At 34.8% G+C, this 18,966-nt stretch overlaps 2 protein-coding genes across 5 annotated transcripts in view; both read left to right on the top strand.

Annotated features, from left to right (window-relative positions):
* Nucleotides 1-18,966, top strand: part of RNPC3 (RNA binding region (RNP1, RRM) containing 3) — a 70,349-nt gene that overhangs the window by 41,942 nt on the left and 9,441 nt on the right. The gene's annotated exons all lie outside the window — the stretch shown is intronic.
* LOC103020647 (amylase alpha 2A (pancreatic)) overlaps nt 7,116-18,966 on the top strand; it is a 29,073-nt gene continuing 17,222 nt past the window's right edge. The window contains exons 1-2 of one of the 2 annotated variants that reach the window (XM_007169501.3): nt 7,116-7,409; nt 7,622-7,707. The gene's annotated coding sequence lies outside the window, so the exon portion shown is untranslated. The remainder of the gene's footprint in view (nt 7,410-7,621; nt 7,708-18,966) is intronic. The other variant, XM_007169502.3, reaches the window with a different exon arrangement.

The following is an 18,966-nucleotide window of genomic DNA, read 5'->3' on the forward strand; positions in this document are numbered from 1 at the left end:
AGCTCCCATGGGGTATAACATAGGGGTATAATTTTATTGTTCTGAATGTGTTTATCCAGTTTTCCCAACACCAGTTGTTGAAGAGACTCTCCTTTCCCCCTGGGTGTTCTTTGCTCTCCTCTGGAATATTAGTTGACTGTATATTCAGGGGTTTTAATTCTGGGCTTTCTATTCTGTTCCATTGGTCCAAGTGTCTATTTTTGTTCCCGTCCCATACTGTTTTTATTACTATAGCTTTATGGTATAGTTTAAAATCAGGAAGTGTGATATCTCTAGCTTTGTTCTTTTTCCTCAGTATTGTTTTTGCTATTTAGGGTCTTTTGTGGTTCCACACAAATTTTAGGATTTTTTTTTTTTCTATTTCTGTAAAGAATTCCATTGGTATTTGATGGGAATTGTGTTGAATCTATAGATGGCTTTGGGTAGTATGGATATTTTAACAATATTAATTCTTCTGATCCATGAACACAGGATATTTTTCCATTTGTTTGTGTCTTCTTCAATTTCTTTCAGCAAATTATTATAGTTTTTGTTGTACAGATCTTTCACTTTCTTGATTAAAATTACTCCTAAATATTTTGTTTTTTGTTTTTTTAATTTTTATTTATTTATTTATTTATTTATTTTTGGGTGTGTTGGGTCTTCATTTCTGTGCGAGGGCTTTCTCTTGTTGTGGCAAGTGGGGGTCACTCTTTATCGCCGTGCGCGGGCCTCTCACTATCACGGCCTCTCGTTGCGGAGCACAGGCTCCAGACACGCAGGCTCAGTAATTGTGGCTCATGGGCCTAGTTGCTCCGCGGCATGTGGGATCTTCCCAGACCAGGGCTCGAACCCGTGTCCCCTGCATTGGCAGGCAGACTCTCAACCACTGCGCCACCAGAGAAGCCCTATTTTGTTGTTTTTGATGCTATTTTGAATGGGGTAGATTTCTTTCTTTCTTAGATGGTTCATCATTAGTGTATAGAAATACAGCTCTGATTTCTGTATGTTAATTTTGTATCCTGCAACTTTAATGAAATTGACTAGTTCCAATATTTTTTTTGGCTGAGTCTCTGGGATTTTCAATATACAAACTCACATCACTTGCTAATCGCTACAGTTTTGCTTTTTCTTTTCAGATTTTAATGTCTTTTATTTCTTTGTCTGCTCTAATTGCTCTAGTTAGAACTTCTACTATTTGCATAAGAGTGATAAGAGTGGACATCTTTGTCTTGTTCTTGATCTTAAAGGAAAAGCTTTCAATTTTTCTCCATTGACTATAATGTTAGTTGTGTGTTTCTTGTATATGACCTTTATTATGTTGAAGTATGTTCCTTCTATGCCCAATCTGTAGAGTATTTTTATCGTGAAAGGATGTTGTATTTTGTCAAATGCTTTTTCTGCATCTATTGAGATGACTGTGATATTTATCTTTCATTTTATTAGTGTGATATGTTACATTTATTGATTTGTATATGTTGAACCATTCTTGCATCCCAGGGATAAATCCCACTTGGTCATGATGTATAATCATTTTAATGTGTTCTTGAATTCAGTTTGCTAATATTTTGTTGGGAATTTTTACGTCTATATTCACGAGGGATATTGGCCTACAGTTTTCTTTTTTTGTGGTGTCCTTATCTGGCTTTGATATCACAGTAATGCTGGCTTCATGGAATGAGTTTGGAAGTATTCCCTTCTGCTTAATTTTCTGGAAGAGTTTGAGAAGGATTGGTGTTAATTCTTCTGAAAATGTTCAGTAGAGTTTGCCAGTGAAGCTGTCTGGTCCTGGGGTTTTCTGTGTTGGAAGGGTTTGATTCCTGATTCAATCTCTTTACTTGTTATTGGTCTGTTCAGATTTTCTATTTCTTCCTGATTCAGTGTTGATAGGTTGTGTGTTTCTAGAAATATTTCCATTCCTTCTAGGTTATCTAATTTGTTGGCACATGATTGTTCTTAATAGTCTCTTATGAGCCTATGTATTTCTGTAATATTATATTTAACATCTCCTTTTTACTTTCTAATTTTATTTATTTGAGTTTATTTCCATCTTAGTCCAGCTAACGATTTGTCATTTTAAAAAAATCTTTTTGAAGACCCATCTCATAGTTTCATTGATCCTGTCTACTGTTTTTCTGATCTCTATCTGTTTCATTTATTTTCTTTCTGATCTTTATTATTTCCTTCCTTATGCTAACTTTGAGCTTACTTTGTTCTTTTTTCCTAGTTCCTTGAGATATTAAAGTTAGATTTTTTTATTTGTGATTTTTCTAATTTCTTAATATCTGCATTTATCACAATGAACTTTGCTCTCAGAACTGCTTTTGCTGCATACCATACATTTCGATATGTTGTATTTTCATTTTCATTTGTTTCAAGATAATTTTTTATTTCCCTTTTGATTTCTTCTTCAGCTCACTGGTTGTTCAGAAATGTGTTGTTTAGTTTCCACATATTTGTAGACTTTACAGCTTTTCTCTTGTTGATTTCTAGTTTCATACCATCATGGTCAAAAAAGATAGTTGGTATGATTTCAGTCTTTTTAAATTTGCTAAGATTTGTTTTATGTCCTATTATATGATCTATCCTGGAGACTGTTCATGTACACTTGAGAAGAATGTGTATTCTGCTGCTGTTGGGTGGAATGTTTTATAAATGTCTGTTAGGTCCATTTGTTCTAAAGTGTGGTTCAATCCAATGTTTTCTTGTTGGTTTTCTGTCTGGATGACCTATCCATTGCTGACAGTAGCATATTGAAGTCCCCTATTATTGTAGTGTTTTCTATTTCTCACTTTAGATCTTTTAGTATTTGCTTAATATATTTTAGTGCTCTCATGTTGGGTGCATGTATATTTACAATTGTTATATCTTCTTGAAGTATTGACCCCTTTGTCATTATCTAATAACCTTCTTTGTCTCTTGTTACTGTTTTGGGCTTTAAGTCTATTTTGTCTGAGTATAAGTATAGCTAACCAACCCCACTTTCTTTTGGTTTTCACTTATTTGGAATATTTTCTTCTATCCTTTGAGTCTATGTATGTCACTTTGACCTGAAATAAGTCTCCTGTAGGCAACATATAGTTGGGTCTTGGTTTTCCCAGCCCTCTCTGTGCCTTTTGATTGGTGAATTCAATATGTTTACATTTACAATGATTATTGGTATGTAAGGACTTAACTACTGTCATCTTATTATTTGCCTTCTGCTTGTTTTTCATCTCAATTCTTTCTTTTTCCTTCTGTTTCTGCCTACCTTTGTAAATTGGTGGTTTTCCCTAGTGATTTTTTCAGTCCCCCCTTTTTATGTTTTGTGTCCCTATGGTAGATTTTTGCTTTTTGATTACCATGAGGCTTACATAAAACATTTCATAGGAACAAAATAGTCCTTTTTATCCTGATAACAACTTCTCCTTTTTCATCTATAAAGTTTCCATCCTTTTACTTCTTTTATATTTTTGATGTCAGAATTTTCCTGTTGTTGTACTGTGAATTCATTACCAAATTGTAGTAGTTATAGTTATTTTTAATTCTTCTTTCCTTTAACATTTGTACTGTAATTAAATGGTTAACACACCATTCTAGTATAGAGTTGCAGTTTTCTAATTGTGATTGTCTGTTTTTCACCTTTACTAAACTGTTGTGTATTTTCATATGTTTTTGTGTCACTAATTAGCATCTTTCCATGTCAGCTTGAAGAGTTTTTTTTAACATTTCTTGTAAGTCAGGTCTAGTGGTGGTGAACTCCTTCACCTTTTGTTTGTATCTCCTTTATGTCTGAAGGATAACTTCACTAGGTAAAGTATTCTTGGCTGGTAATTTTCAATCTTTCAACACTTTGAATATGTCATGTCACTCTCTCCTGCCCTGTAGAGTTTCTTCTGATAAATCCACTGATAACCTAATGGGGATTCCTTTGTAGATTACTTTCATTTTTTTTTCCCCCTGGCTGCCTTTTGGATTCTTTCTTTATCATTGATTTTTTTGACAGTTCCATTATAATGTGTCTTGTAAACAGACTTTTTGTATTGAGATAACGTGGTGTTCTATTAGCTTCATGGACTTTTATGTCTAATTCCTTCCCCAGGTTTGGAAAGTTCTCAGCTATTATTTTTTAAATAAACTTCCCTTTTCCCTCTTTTCTCCATCTGGTACACCAGTTATTCTTATATTTGCTTTTCTGATCAAATCCTTAGGGTTCATAGGGCTTCTTCATTTTTAAAAAATCTTAGTTCTCTTCTCTCTTCTAACTGAATCATTTCTAAATTCTTATCCTCCCAGTCACTTATTCTTTCTTCCATCTGATCTGTTCTGTTACCTTTGCTCTCTGATGAGTTCTTTATTTCATTCATTGATTTATTCAGCTTCAGAATTTCTGTTTGGTTCCTAAAAAATTCAGTTTCTTTTGTAAAGAATCCTTTATGGTCATTAATTTTGTTCCTGAGTTTATTGACTTGCCTTTCTGAGTTTTCTTATAGTTTATTGAATTTCTTCATAACAGCTACTTTGATTTCTTTATCAGATCTCAGTATACTGTGCCTTTGAGTTCAGTTCCTGGAGAATTATCATTTTCTTTTTGTGATACCATATCCCTTGATTTTTCATAGTGTTTGACGATATGTGCCTCTACTTTCGCAGTTGAAGTAGCAAGCACTTTTCTTAGTTAAGGATTTGTTTGCTTTGGCTGTTACAGCTCGTCAGGCTGGCAATTAGAAAACTTTCTTTTGTTTTCCAGAAGGTGGCGCTGTAGCTCAAGTTTTAGGTTTCTCCTGTAGAAGCTGGCTCTTGGGGCTGTGCTTGGGAGTTGTAAAAAGAGCTGGCATCAGAATGGGGGGAGGCTTGGGCTTAGGAACTGAGACTTTGGAAGTGCCATGGCCTGGTAGGGGGATCCTAGAGTGGGGTCTCCCAGAGTCCTGAAGCAGATAGCAGGAAACATGTTCCTTCAATGCCCTTATCTGCCCCCTTTCCTTTTCTCTCCCTCCCCAACCCCCCTAGTCATGGAGGTCCCTCCTCAGAACTCCAGGTCTGCTGGAGAGAATTGGGACCCTCCAGCTGTGACCCACCTGCATCTGGGCAGTTTGTCACTCACCACTTTGGCTTTCCTCCTCCTCTAACACAGAGATAGCTACTTCCACTGCTAAAAGTCCAGTGTTGTTTAGGGTCACCTTGGAGAGGGGGGCTGCCTCAGCAGGTTCCTGCCTCTCCTCTGTCTCCAAACTTGTCTCAGTCCTGCTCTAGTTCCCCCATCAGGCTGGCTGGACCTCCACAAATTCTCTGTCTCCTGTGAGGGTCCACCCAGTTGTGTGTTCTCAGGTTCCCTTTCTCCCAATTGGAGCAAGTGAGAGTAAAGCAGACTCATCCACTCCCTTGAATCTGCAGCCCCATCTGAGGTCCTGTCTACCTACTTTGAATGCACAGGGGTAGAAATCTCCTAGGTATCCTGGTATAAAATGCAGAGGGCTTTTGTTTGGTTATGGATGTCCAATTAGTTGTAAATCAAAGGGGAGAGAAAAAAGGAACAATGCATACACCACCATGATGCTGATGTCATGTTAGTTTTGTTACTTTTTAGAGTGGTTATTTCTCTAATGTAAATGCTAATTGTCTTGTTCTTTGGTCTTATTTTCTGTATCAATAAAACAAGATGATTATATTTAGATATGTGTTTTCAAATTACCAAAAAAAGGGACATTACAATTAATGGCAGATTTTTTATAAAGCTACAATTTCATGACTTTATATTAAAATATGTTTTTATACAATGTTTTGAAATTTTAGTTATTACTTAAAATCTGGAAACCACTGGACTAGTTTATTCCAATAGTCTCTCTCAAGGTTAACATTCTCTGATCTTACAGTTTATTCTTCCCTTGACTTCCTACATCCCAAGAGAAAGAAAGTGTCATATAAGAATGTTTTATGAATCAAATATCTTAAGGGAACTTAATGGTTGTATCAATCAGGATAGAATAAGTTATGCTGCAGTAACAAAGAACTAAAAATTCTCAGTGCCTTACAATAGCAAAGTTTATTTCTCTTGTTCATCTCAGATCAACAAGGGATCCTTTGTATCAGTCACTTTACATTCTGTCACAGAAACATATTGACACATTTTTTACCATATAGAAGCCCCAAAGTAAAACATTACTTCTGTTTGCATCTCATTGCCAAAGCAAATCACATGAGCACTCCTGAATTCAATAGGACAGGGATATATATTTCACCTGCAGAGAGGAGCACTGAATATTTATAAACAACAATATATTCTGTGGGTGAGTATGATATTAGGAATAAAAACTAACAGAAAAATGAATTTTATTTAAAATGAAAATTAGAAAAACAGGAAATTTGAGAATAACTCTTATTACTTCTCCAATCTTCTGAACATATTAATATTAGCTAAACAGAAATTTCCAGATATCAGAATATCTCCACATACAATTTTTTTTTTTGACTTTTTAGAACAACCCAGTGAGGGAGATTAAAAAGACTGAATTGTGGCTAAAGGCTCACTACAGAGTTAGATCGTTTGGTTTTGAATTTCAGTCTCAGCATTTACTAATATATGTTCATGGACAAATTGCATTACTTAATTTCTCAGTGCCTCAGTTTCCTTCTTTTAGGACTGAATATAATCGTAATTCTATCCTGAATTTATATATCTGTGAGGAGTCAAAGTGATAATACATGGAAATGGCACACAGTAACACTCAATGCATATTGCTAGTTGTTAATTATTTTTTGTATTTTTATCATTTATCAACAGTACTATTATTCCCATTTTCTAAATGAAAACCTAAATGCAATCTATAGACTTTAATGTTTCTCTGAGGTTCACATAGTAGATGGCAAAGCTTGGATTCAAAATTAGATTTTTGGTTTAGGGATTTTGTTTCCATTCTAGTCACACTTATTTAAGTAATTTGACACAATCATATTCTAATCTGTGTCTTTAAGGTTATTTTAGCAAAAGGTTGTTGTTGGATTTTTTTCCTATAGATTGATATAAATGGTTCAGGAAAAAAAGACTAGCTGAGATTGGGAGAGGATATTGAGAATGAGAAAGGAAGACAAAGAGAAAGCAAGCAACTGAAAAGGTACAGTGTAATTAGAGTAGGTGGCAGGGCAGCCAACTGAGCTGGCGGAGGGAAGTCAGTGGTTTGCTCAGGAAACAGGAGTGATAGTGGCCAATCTGGTGCCGTTGTGGAGCTCAGATTAGACTTTTTGTACAAATTGGATTTGGAGAATTAGAGCAGGATTGTAAGACCACCTACTGAAAGGAAGAGTATTATAGGAAATCTATAAAGTCCTAAATTCAGCATTTTTTTCCTAATTGAAGAGAAAAAAAAACCAGAACTGTGTGACTTTGTTGTTTTATAATTGAAATGACTGAACTGTGGATTTGAGAGACTGCTGACTTTAGGGAAGTCGATGTGGTAAGTTGTTTTAATGGTTTTTGTGTATCATATAGTTCCCCCCTCCCTTTTTTCTTGAAATAGGTGGTTTCTGTCATATGTTTTGATATAGTTCAGAGTCTCGCAATCCGTTTTAGGTTTGTTGACAACTCAAGTTTCAGTTTCCAGCAGCGTATACTGTTTGTGTTTGAAATGCGTCTGAGGCTTGGCTCAAAATGTTTCTCACATTTCAGAAACGTGGTATGCAAACTTGATTATCTTTGCCTTCATTTCTCTAATCTTCACATGTGACTTACTATCCTGAGAATAAACCTTATGGGTAAGTCTGAGCTAACAATTTTTTTCTTCTTAACATTGGATATGTTTTATTGAAACTTCAAATATAAATTTTCAAATATAAATACTCCCTAAAAAGTATTGCTTTGTTGTTAAGTTATTACCAAATATCCTATTTAATATTATTTAGGAATTCCCAAGACATCTCATTTAGTACATTATAGTAACTGTAAGAGCTTTAAAATAAAAAGAAATTTCCTCTATTTAGAGCAATCTAGAAAACATGAGGTGTGGGCAACAGAGCATTGATATTAGTATCACTAACTATGAATAGCTTTTCTGAGGAGAACCATTTTAGGAAAACTATAATGGGAAGTAGACGTAACAACTATTTCAAGTTCTTATTTTTTTACTTTGTTGTTGATGCCAAAGATGTCAAGAATTTGTTTGCATTGTTTACTTCCCATGATATAAATATACTTTAGTTGTTTTAATGCCTCTGCTGTGAAGTTTATAGCTCTTTAGATTGACTGAGATGAAAATTAAGATTAAATGAGAAAACATATGACAATGGCTGATCCTTGGTAGAAGCTTATTATATGTTTGCATATCTCCACCTATGCTAGGATGCTAATAAAATCCCCCAAATTGTGTTTGCAAGTTATCCTTTATTTTAATAATATTTTTAAATGCTTTGTGAAAAACACTTATTTGTTACTTAAAGAACAGTTCAGAGATAACTGATGAGGCAATGAGGAGAAGTTGTTTCAAAACTAACATGTAGACTGCCAGAAGCTCTAAAGAGTTTTAAAAAAAGAGAAGAGAATGGGGGGAAAATTGCAGGTAGAAAACATTGCTGGTTCCTTCTTATCACCATCTGTTCCTCTGGGGGATAAAAATACATCTGAGATGTAGAAAGTATTATTAGAATTTGGGAATAGTGGAATGGAAAGACAGAATGTCCAAGTAATGATAAGTGAAAGTGGGAAGAGAACATGAGTTTCTAGCAGTTTGAATAGTACCAGAAGTAAAAATAGCAATAAAATAATAACAGTATTACAGCAACCAAATACACTGAGCTTTTACTGTATCCATGCACTTTATATGTGTTAATCCATTTAATCATCATAACAACTCTATGAGGTACATACTACTTTTTCTAGTTTACAGATATATTTAGAGAGGTTACTTTCCAGGATCACACAGCAGATAAATGGTAAGGTCAGGATTTAAACTATGCTTTGTCTAACTCCTAAGGTCTTAGTCTTAACCATTACATTTTAACATTTGGAACCTTGGGTCAAGTGTGAAGTTCAAATGTTCTCTTCTCTAACTCTCAACTCTTTATCACCATCAGCCCTATGTCATCCACTGTTTAGTCAGTCTTCTCTCCTATTCTCTTTCTAATATTCATGTACATTCAGTTAGTCTCTTGTCCTCCTTGCAAATTTTCCTTCCTATTTGTTTTTGAATACATTTCTTTGGTAATTAAACTCTCCCTATGTTGAAGGTAACTCTTTATATGTTCTACTACCTGCCCTATCATATAGACTGCAGAGTTATAACATTGGATTCAACATGTCTATTGGTACCTTGTCAACTTTCAAGGGTCCAGCTCTCCAGGCCTGATAATCCCACCAGAGTGAACTGGCCTATACGTACTAGTTGCTTATGAATGGTATCTGTTCTGACTGGTTGGTGTCTGTGCTAAATTAGTTGTTAAATATTTTGTGTGCCATTTCTGAAACTATCATTTCTTTGTTGAAAGCTGCCAAGTCTCTCTTCTTCTTTCTCCATATCTAATTTTTTATAGCCCAAACTCAGTATATTCCATATTAGCTCTTCAGTTTCCCTAAATCAATCTGCCTCTAGGTTGCACTATGCATGAAAATGCCATTGTCATTGTTCCACTCACTAAACTTTAAATCATAGAGTCCTCTTTGATTCTTCCTTTTCTCTATTCCCCTACATCTGATTAGCTACCATTTCTGTAGAATTATCTCCACCAAATCTATTGCATCTCTCCTCTCTATATCAATTCATTATTGCTGAATAACAATAATTTATTATGTCTCATATGTCTATGGTTGACTAAGTAGTTCTTCTGCTGATTTAGCTCTGGAACAATCATTCAACTAACAGTTAGCTGGTAGGTCAACTCACATGGTTAGAATGGCTAGGGCCAATTAGAGCTCTCCATGTGGTCTTCCCAGTTATCATCACAACACAATGGTCTCAGATTTTCAAGAGATGTGCAGATGCTAATCAAACTTCTGTTTGTGTTTGTGGCTTGTTTGCTGACATCCCTCTGGACAAAACAAGTTATAAACCAATTCCATGGTCTATGTAGGAAGAGATTCCACAAAAATATGGATACTGTCAAGTGTCATTCATTGGGTGGCACTTATTGTTACAGTTTACCACAGTCTCCTAATTTTCATTTTTACTGCTGAAATCATAGTTCACATTTTCATCACTACTCTGTTTTACTACTGCACAAGTTTTCGTTTCTATCTCAGTTCTCTTTGCCTGCCAATCCATCTGCCATACTCCAAAGGCTCTAATCATGTTACTTTCCTTTTTAAAAACAAACAAATGAATAAAAACCTTCTATAACTTCTCATAGCTTTCAGAAGAAAGTCTGCTTTCTTCTCCCTGACTTTGAGAGCCCCCCAATATAACTTTCCTAAGTCCTATGGCTCCTCTACTTCTAACTCAATGTTCTACAAAACTATATTAATTTCTTGCTATTTTCCTTGCCCAATTCCTACAATTGCTATATTTCTTTTCTTACTTAAAAGCCATTTCACCTTATCTCTTTTCATTAAAACCAAACCCATTCTTCAAGTCAATTTTACCTTCCCGTATTCCCATCAGTCACAAAGGATTTTCCTATTAATGAAATCCTAAAGCACTTTACTCATTTCTCTCTTAAGATAGTGATCATATCCTTCATTTTATTATTGTTATTTGTATTTGTGCATGGACGTGTCCTTTCTCAGACTTAGTATGAGAAAGGTGCTACAACAGTGCTGTCCAATAGAAATATAATGAAAACCACATATGTAATTTAAAAAAATTTAGTAGCCATATTAAAAAAGGTAAAAAGAAACTAGGAAATTTAATGTTAATAATAAATTTTATCTAGCCTAATGTATCACAAAATATTATCTCAACATGTAAACAATATACTAATTAATTTTTTACATTGTTTTTCATGCTAACTTCAAAATCTGGAGTGTATTTTACATACATATCATATTTCTGTCCAGATAAATCATATTTCAAGGGTTCAATAGCAAAGCGTTGCTTTTGGCTACCATATTGGACATTACAACCTGAGAATTCTATGAGAAACATTGGTGTAGTACAGAGAATGTTGACTCGTGGTAGGACGATTATCAAATTTTGGCCTTGTTACTTATTATATGAGCCTGAACAATTTATTCAGTCTCTCTTAGCCTTAGTTCCTTTATGTATACAAAGTTTTTGCAAGGATTAGAGTTGACTGTATTACACAGTTTCTGACATGGTGTTCATTTACTTAAAAAACATCAATGTGGACATGACCCAAGCTACACCAATGTCTTGCACAATCCCTGGATTTTAGAGTCTGTATATTGTAACCATTTATTGATCACGTAAGCCATTATGCTATTTGTTTTGCAAGGAATATTAAATATGAAGTCTACCTTTAAGAAGATTGGTCCCAGAATGATGGCCATATAAATACTTATTTTTTACAATATAAATCAAATATCACTTAATAATATCATATAAGTTAAAAAGCTGTCTTACAGAGGAGTCATTAACTATTCCTGGGAATATCAAGGTAAGCTTCATAAAGATGCTTTTTCAACTGCATCTGAAAGGAAGAGAAGTTACTAGATATTCAGGGGTGATGGAAGGGAACCATAGAGAGTTAAATAAAGTGCATGAAAGTCATGGAGGAATAAAATTCCTTGTAAAATATGAAGAAATTTTAGTTTTGCAATGGATAGGTGTTAGGGACTTCATGTTTGTGTTCCACCCCACCAAAAAATTCAAATGTTGATACCCCAACTCCCAATGGAATGGTATTAGGCTATGAGGCCTTTGAGAAGTAACTACATTAAGGTGAAGTCATGAGAGTGAACTCTTGAGAGTGAATTCATTTGGATCTAATTCTCTTTCTTTTCAATCCTCTCTTCGAAGTGTTTGCCATCATTTCCACGGATTTAAAATGCATACTTTGGCATGGAGGCCTGCATCTTGAAAGCAGATCTTTTCTTGGACTTCAACCTCACATTTACAAGAGATGCTTCACATCTCTACTTCACTATTTCACAGACATCTCCTACTTAACATATCCAAAATGTGACCTTCAATTTGTTTCTTCAAGAAGCCTTTTGGTATTCCCCGCTGCTCTGTTTCACCACTTACTAAGATACCTGAGGTATTTCCTTGATTTTTTCCTCTTAACAACTTGCCCTACTTCTTCATATAAACCTTAGCATGATCTATGAATTTTTATCTTCAAACTCTCTCTTAATTCCTTGCACTTCTTTTCTTGTATCCTCTTCCACCTCTTCATCCAGGTCATCATTATGTCTTGCCTGTTTTCCAAAACAACTTTTCTCCTGTTTGTACTGTTTTACTTCCTCAACTGATTTTACTACAAACCACAAAATAATATTCATAGTATTTAAGTCAAATTACAAACTCACATGCCTAACACTATTACATTTTTGTTGCATTTAGACTAAAATCTCAACTCCTCATGATAACCTACAGTACTATACACTATCTGGCATGAACCTAGCCGTCCAACCTCAGCTTTGCTCTTTCCCTTGGCAATCCCATACCCTCAGTCATGATGGACTTTCTTCATTTACTTGAATGGGCCATGTTATTTTTCACCTTGGAGATTTTTGGGGATGTTTACCCCCACTTATTTTGGAATGCTCCTAACCCAGGTTTTAGTATGGCTGGCTCCTTTTCTTTATAAGTGGTCCCATAACTCAGTGACTGGCATCATCAGTCATTCAGTTCTGCAAGCAAGAAATCTGGTCTCATCGTTGAAACCCTCTTCTCATATGTCACTCAGACCATCATGCATTCAGCATCACATTCCTAATTTACCTTCTAAATATTTCTCAACTAAGTTCTTTTCTCTCTCCACTGCCACTATCTAGTCATGGTTTTGTTAAATGACTAAAATCTCTTATTTTACCAACATTATTATGAAGAAAACACCACAGACTCACAATTTAAAACCAGACTTTATTGTTTATAACAAATTCATTGCAGGATGGACGCAGGGAGTCCAAACACAAGCCACGGCCTGGGAACACCTCACAGCAGTTTTGTAACACATCAGAATTACATGCTTTCTTTTAGGTAAGATTGTACAGAGAGAACCCTTTTAAGAATTTCCTGGTCGTTAGCAGGGGAGTAGGGTAACCATGATAATCAGGTATGTATGTCCGGGAAGGGAAGATGAACATTATGGACTTAAGGCTGCAAACTTCAAAAAGGATATTTGAAAGGGATTCTATAATGGGATAGCAGTATTTGTACAGGGAGCATATGTGTATAGAGGTTAAAGAGCTTGTCCAGGAGAATAAAACATCAAGGACATCTATTGAAATTGTTACTATTAGCATATCAAACTGATAGAACTTCACGTTCTGTTGATTACGGAGGGGCTCACTTCATCATCAGCATCTACCTTAGCCCTTCCTCTAATCATTCCATTGTCTACTGTGCATCCAGAATGGTCTTCTCAAATCAGAAAACCACCACCAGCACCACCACCTTTCCAAAATTTTGTCAATGGATTACCACTTACCTTAGAATAAAAGGCCAAAATTCTTAGCAGGGCTATTAGACCTTTCTGCATCTGAAGCCTCATCTCCCAAACTCTCCTCTTCAACTTTTTTTTTTTTTTTTTCCTATAGCCATACTAATCTTTTAGTTACTCAGATTCACTGAGCTCCTTTTATCTCATCAAGTTTAACTCAGGGAAATTCTGCCTCTTCTACTTGGAAGGATCTTTTCTCACCTCTTTCCCTAATTAACTGCTATTCATCATTCAATTCTTAGTTCAAAGGCCACTCCTATAAAGTCATTTATTGAGGATTAGGTCAAATTCCCCTACTATTGTCATGACTTTCTGTACTTTTCTTCTCACCACTCACCATAAATCTATAGGACAGTGTCTATTTTGGTCTTTATTGAATCCTCAGTCACAGGACAGGGTCTGGCAGATATTTTAAGAACTCAATAATTATTTGTAAAATAAAGTGACATAATGAAAGAGAAGAGGAAAAGAAAAATATGTCAATTTTTGAGAAGTAGAAACTTAGTAAAGATAAGGCCTTGGAATAGAGTTATTCCTCTCATCCTCAGTCTAATTCTTCCCACATTTCACCAATTCCTGATTACCTTGATTTCTCAGATCATAAATGTTCCGTGATCTCAATAGAAGCAGAAGAAGTGTAGACATGCCTCAGAGATATCGTGGGTTCAGTTCCAGATCACTAATGCAAGTATCTTAATAAAGCCATTCACAGATTTTTTTTGGCTTCACCAGTGCATGTGAAAGTTATATTTATAGTGTAATCTGTTAAGTGTACAATAGCATTATATCTTTCAAAATGTACGTGCCTGTTTGAAAAAATACTTTATTGCTAAAAGAGGCTCTCATCTGAGACTTCAGTGAGGCATAATAGTTTTACAGTAATAGCATCTAATATCACTGATCAAAGATCACTGTAATAAATATAATCATAATGAGAAAGTTTGAAATATTGTGAGAATTGCCACAATGTATGACAAAGTAACAAAGTGAGCAGATGCTGTTGGAAAATGATGGCTTTAAACTTGCTCTGTGCATGGTTGCCACAGACCTTCAATTTGTAAAAAGTGCAATATCTGCAAAGCACAACAAAACAAGGAACGAGGTATGCCTGTATTTGACAAAATTCAACATTCTTCTGTCAACAAATGAAGTATAGAAGGAATGTACCTAAACATAATAAAACTCGTACAGGACAAGCCCACAGACAACATCATACTGAAAGGTGAAAAGCTGAAAATTTTTCCTTTAATATCAGGAACCTCACCTCTCCTCATTTCTATTCAAAATAGTATGGGAACTTCTAGCCAAAACAATTAGGCAAGACAAAGACATAAAAGACATACAAATGAGAAAGGAAGAATAAACTTGTCTCTGTTTGCAGATGACATGATTTTATATATGGAAACTCTTAAAGGCTCCAGCAAAAATCTGTTAGAATTAATCAACAAATTCAGTAAATTTACAGAGGAAAAGATCAACATGAAAAAATCAATACAATAACAACAAGCTATCAGAGAATGTAAGAAAGCAATCCCATTTACAACCGCACCAAAAATAATAAAATACTTAGGAATAATTTAACCAAGGGCGTGAAAGATCTGTGTGCTGAAAACTGTAAGACACTGAGGAAAGAAATTGAATAAGATGTAAACCAGTGGAAAGATGTCCTATGTTCTTGGATTGGAAGAATTAATATTGTTAAAATGTCCATACCACCCAAAGTGATCTATTATTGACAGTGCAATCCCTGTCAATATTCTAATAGCATTTTTCACAGAAATAAAATTCAATCTTAAAATTCCCATATGGAATCACCAAAGACCTTGAATATCCAAAATCATCTTGAGAATGACAAAGAAAGCTGGAGGCATCACACTTCCTTATTTCAAACTAAATTTCAAAACTACAGTAATCAAAATAGTATGGTATTGGCCCAAAACTAGGCAACAGAGCCCAGAAATAAACCCTCACATATATGGTCAAAGGATGCTTGACAGGGGTGCCAATACCCATCAATGGGGAAAAGATAGTCTCTTCAATAAATGGTGTTGGAAAATATGGATATCCACATTCAAAATAATGAAACTGGTCCCCTGTCTTACATCACTGAAAAATTTTATTTGAAATGAAAGACTTAAATTTAGAACCTGACACCATAAAACTCCTAGAAGAGAACAGGAAAACGCTTCAGGATATTGGTCTCAGCAGTGATTTCATGTATATGACACCAAAAATCACAGACAAAAGAACCCCAAAAATAAACAAGGAGAACAAGATCAAACTAAAAAGCATCTGCATAGCAAAGAAAACGGTCAGTAAAATAAACAAGGCAATCTATGGAATGGGAGAAAATATTTGCAAACGGTGTATCTGTTAAGGAGTTAATATTCAAAATAGATAAGGAGCTCTTACAACTCAGTAGCAAAAAACCCAAATAACCCAATTTTAAAATGGGCAAAGGACTGAGTGGACATTTTTCAAAGAAGACATACAACTGGCCAGAGGTACATGAAAATGTGCTCAACATCACTCATCATCAGGGAACTAGCAAATCCAAACCACAAGATATCACCTCACACATGTTAGAATGTCTATTATCAAAAAGACAAGAGATAACAAGTGTTGGCAAAGATGTGGAAAAAGGTAACCCAGGTATACTGTTGGTAGAAATGTAAATTGATATAACTATTATGGAAAACAGTATGAAGTTCCTCAAAAATTAAACATAGTACTACCATATGACCAAGCAATCCCACTCCTGCGTATAGATTCGAAAGAAATAAAATCAATATCTCGAATTGATATATGCACCCTCATGTTCAGTGCAGTATTACTCACAATAACCAAAACGTGGAAACAACCTAAAGTCTATCAGCAGTGAATGGATAAAGATAATGTTATTTGTCAACTTGAAGGGCATTATGCTGAGTGAAATAAGCCAGGCAGAGAAAGACAAATCTTGTATTACTTATTTGTGGTGCATTAAAAAATTAGAGTTGAACTCATAGGAAGAGAGTAGAAATGGTAGTTGTCAGGGCCTGGTGGGGGAGGGGGGTGGGCAAATGGAGAGATGTAGTCCACAGGGTACAAACCTTCAGTTATAAGGTGAATAAGTCCTGAGGATCTACTGTACAGTGAGGTCACTATAGTTGATAATATGGGATTGTACACTTGAAATTCGTTTAGAATAGATTTTAATAGTGCTTACCAAAAAATAAAAAAATAAAAAAAGGAGTTAACTATGTGAGGTGATGGATGTGTGAGCTAAATTGCTCTTGGCAATCACTTCATAGTGCTAATGTTATATCTAATCATCACATTGTACATTTTAAATATATAAAGTTTTATTTGTCAATTATTCTTCAGTAAAGCTAGAAAAAAATCATGGGGAAGTCAAGTACCTTCACAAAACCCCATCACGTTTCTAGGATTTTCAAACCATAAGAGCTGTCAACTCTTTGGTACGCTATGCCCTTATTATGTCAACCAAGTACTCCTAAACAGGCAAAATGATGCCACATGGTCTGGGTATAATACATTTGAAATCTATTTTTTCTTTGTTCACAGTATTTTCTAATCCTTTTCTCATGTGTAATAACTTGTTAACACTTTCTTCCTTTAGATGTTTCATTTTATCTACAGAAGTAATTCTGCCTATGAATACTGAGTTATTTCTCTTCTCATGGAAGGGAAAGTAACTATTTGTATTGAAGAATTATTATTTGTGATTAGACTTTCATTTGTAACTCAAAACTGAACCAACAAACACCATCATAGAGTATGACGGATAACAGAATGATTGGGACATTAGCTCATGCCTTTGCAGAGTAATCTCAATATTATGATGATCAGGATCATTTTTTATTATCATTCAGCTTCCAAATAGAGTGCCCCTAGATGCTGAACCAATATATGATAAAAGCTTCCAAAAAGACACTTATGTTCAATAAACCAAATCTCTAAAGAGATTACTTTCTGTGGTATGTAGAGATAAGTCAGATGGTTTTTGCAAAGGATAGAAAAGTCTTCACGTATTTAAACCGAAGTTTTTAGAACATTTGTATTTTGTTCTTATGGCTGTATCAAAGCAGTTTCCTTCCTTCCAATATGAAAGTGTGTGGAAAAAATTTCAGGGTCTTTATTCAGGACTAGTTCAATTGACTTAATTTTTCTTCTCTTTTGTTTCCCACTGCAAGCCTCTTAAAAAAAAATAAGTCTAGAGATAAAAGAAAAAACATCTAGATCCATCAGATGTAGCTTAGAATTTGTTGCAGAAAATTATAAAGTTTTAGAAGAAATCATTCAAGGGCTCCAATAAAAACAATACTTCAAAAAAAAAAAAAACAGAATGGAAAGTGATAGATTAAAAGACCTTTAAAGGTCTTTCACAAGAAATTGAACAGATCAGATGGGCAGATGTGCAGTCTGTTTGCTCTTTTTGTCCTTGAACATAGACTCTGGGGAAATAAAAGTGTGGGTAAGAGCCACTCACATAATTTGTTTTTAGGTAGAAATGGGTGTCTTGAAAGGGTTTAGGTACAAAGAGCACCATTTACACTAGAATAAAAGGTAAAATATGTATTATTTCCCTATAATAGCAAATCTGCAAAATCCAACTGATATTTTGGGATACTTTTCAAGGTCTTATTTGTTATAAAATGATTATATGTGCATCAATTCAGTGAATGGACATTTTGGAAACACTTCTTTGAAGCTCAGTTTCCTCACCTGTAAAATGAAAGGAATATCTACTGTTTTAGTCTGATGTATCAAATGAGAAATTGTATATAATATACTAATCATTATTTCTGCCTAAACACATATTTCTTCATGTCCTCAATAAAGATGTGTTTCTTATTCTTAGTGCTGAGGTCTGTCAGCCTAATACTCTCCTAAAATCTAACTCAAGGAAGAAAGAAAATCACAGAGCATTGGAACTGGAGCAGAAAGCAACATTCAATTCTAATTTGAACTCTTGCCAGGGTCAGTCTGTGTGTCCTTAGCTGTAAAAGTCAGTTGACAGAAAACCTCTCTGTCTTGAGTTTAGTACTTCTAATTCAGTTCTAGGTCATAGGATCTGTAGGAATGCCTCTATCAGAAACGTCAGCCTTAGCTTTGTATATTATCTTCCATGTGCTGTAGGGCCGCAAGCAAAGATTAAGTAAATTCTGTAGCTTACAATGAAAGTGCATATCAATCAATCCAACATATGTTTATTAAGTGCATAGGACTCTTTTAGGTACTTTGAAACATGTTACCCATGTTTAAGTAGGAGTCTAGTTGTGAGAGCAAAAGAGAACTATGTGATACATTAATAAAAATAGAGGAAAATATTGTAACAGTGTGCGTAATGAAGTATGGGTAGTAGATTGTTTGACTTCAAAGGAGGAAAATGATGCCTGTTCTGAAATGGTTGAGAAAGCTTTGTGGAAAGGGAAGGGCTTGATATATAGATGAGGA

The sequence above is a fragment of the Balaenoptera acutorostrata genome, chromosome 1, assembly GCF_949987535.1.
Source record: "Balaenoptera acutorostrata chromosome 1, mBalAcu1.1, whole genome shotgun sequence".
In the NCBI taxonomy this organism is placed as follows: domain Eukaryota; kingdom Metazoa; phylum Chordata; class Mammalia; order Artiodactyla; family Balaenopteridae; genus Balaenoptera; species Balaenoptera acutorostrata.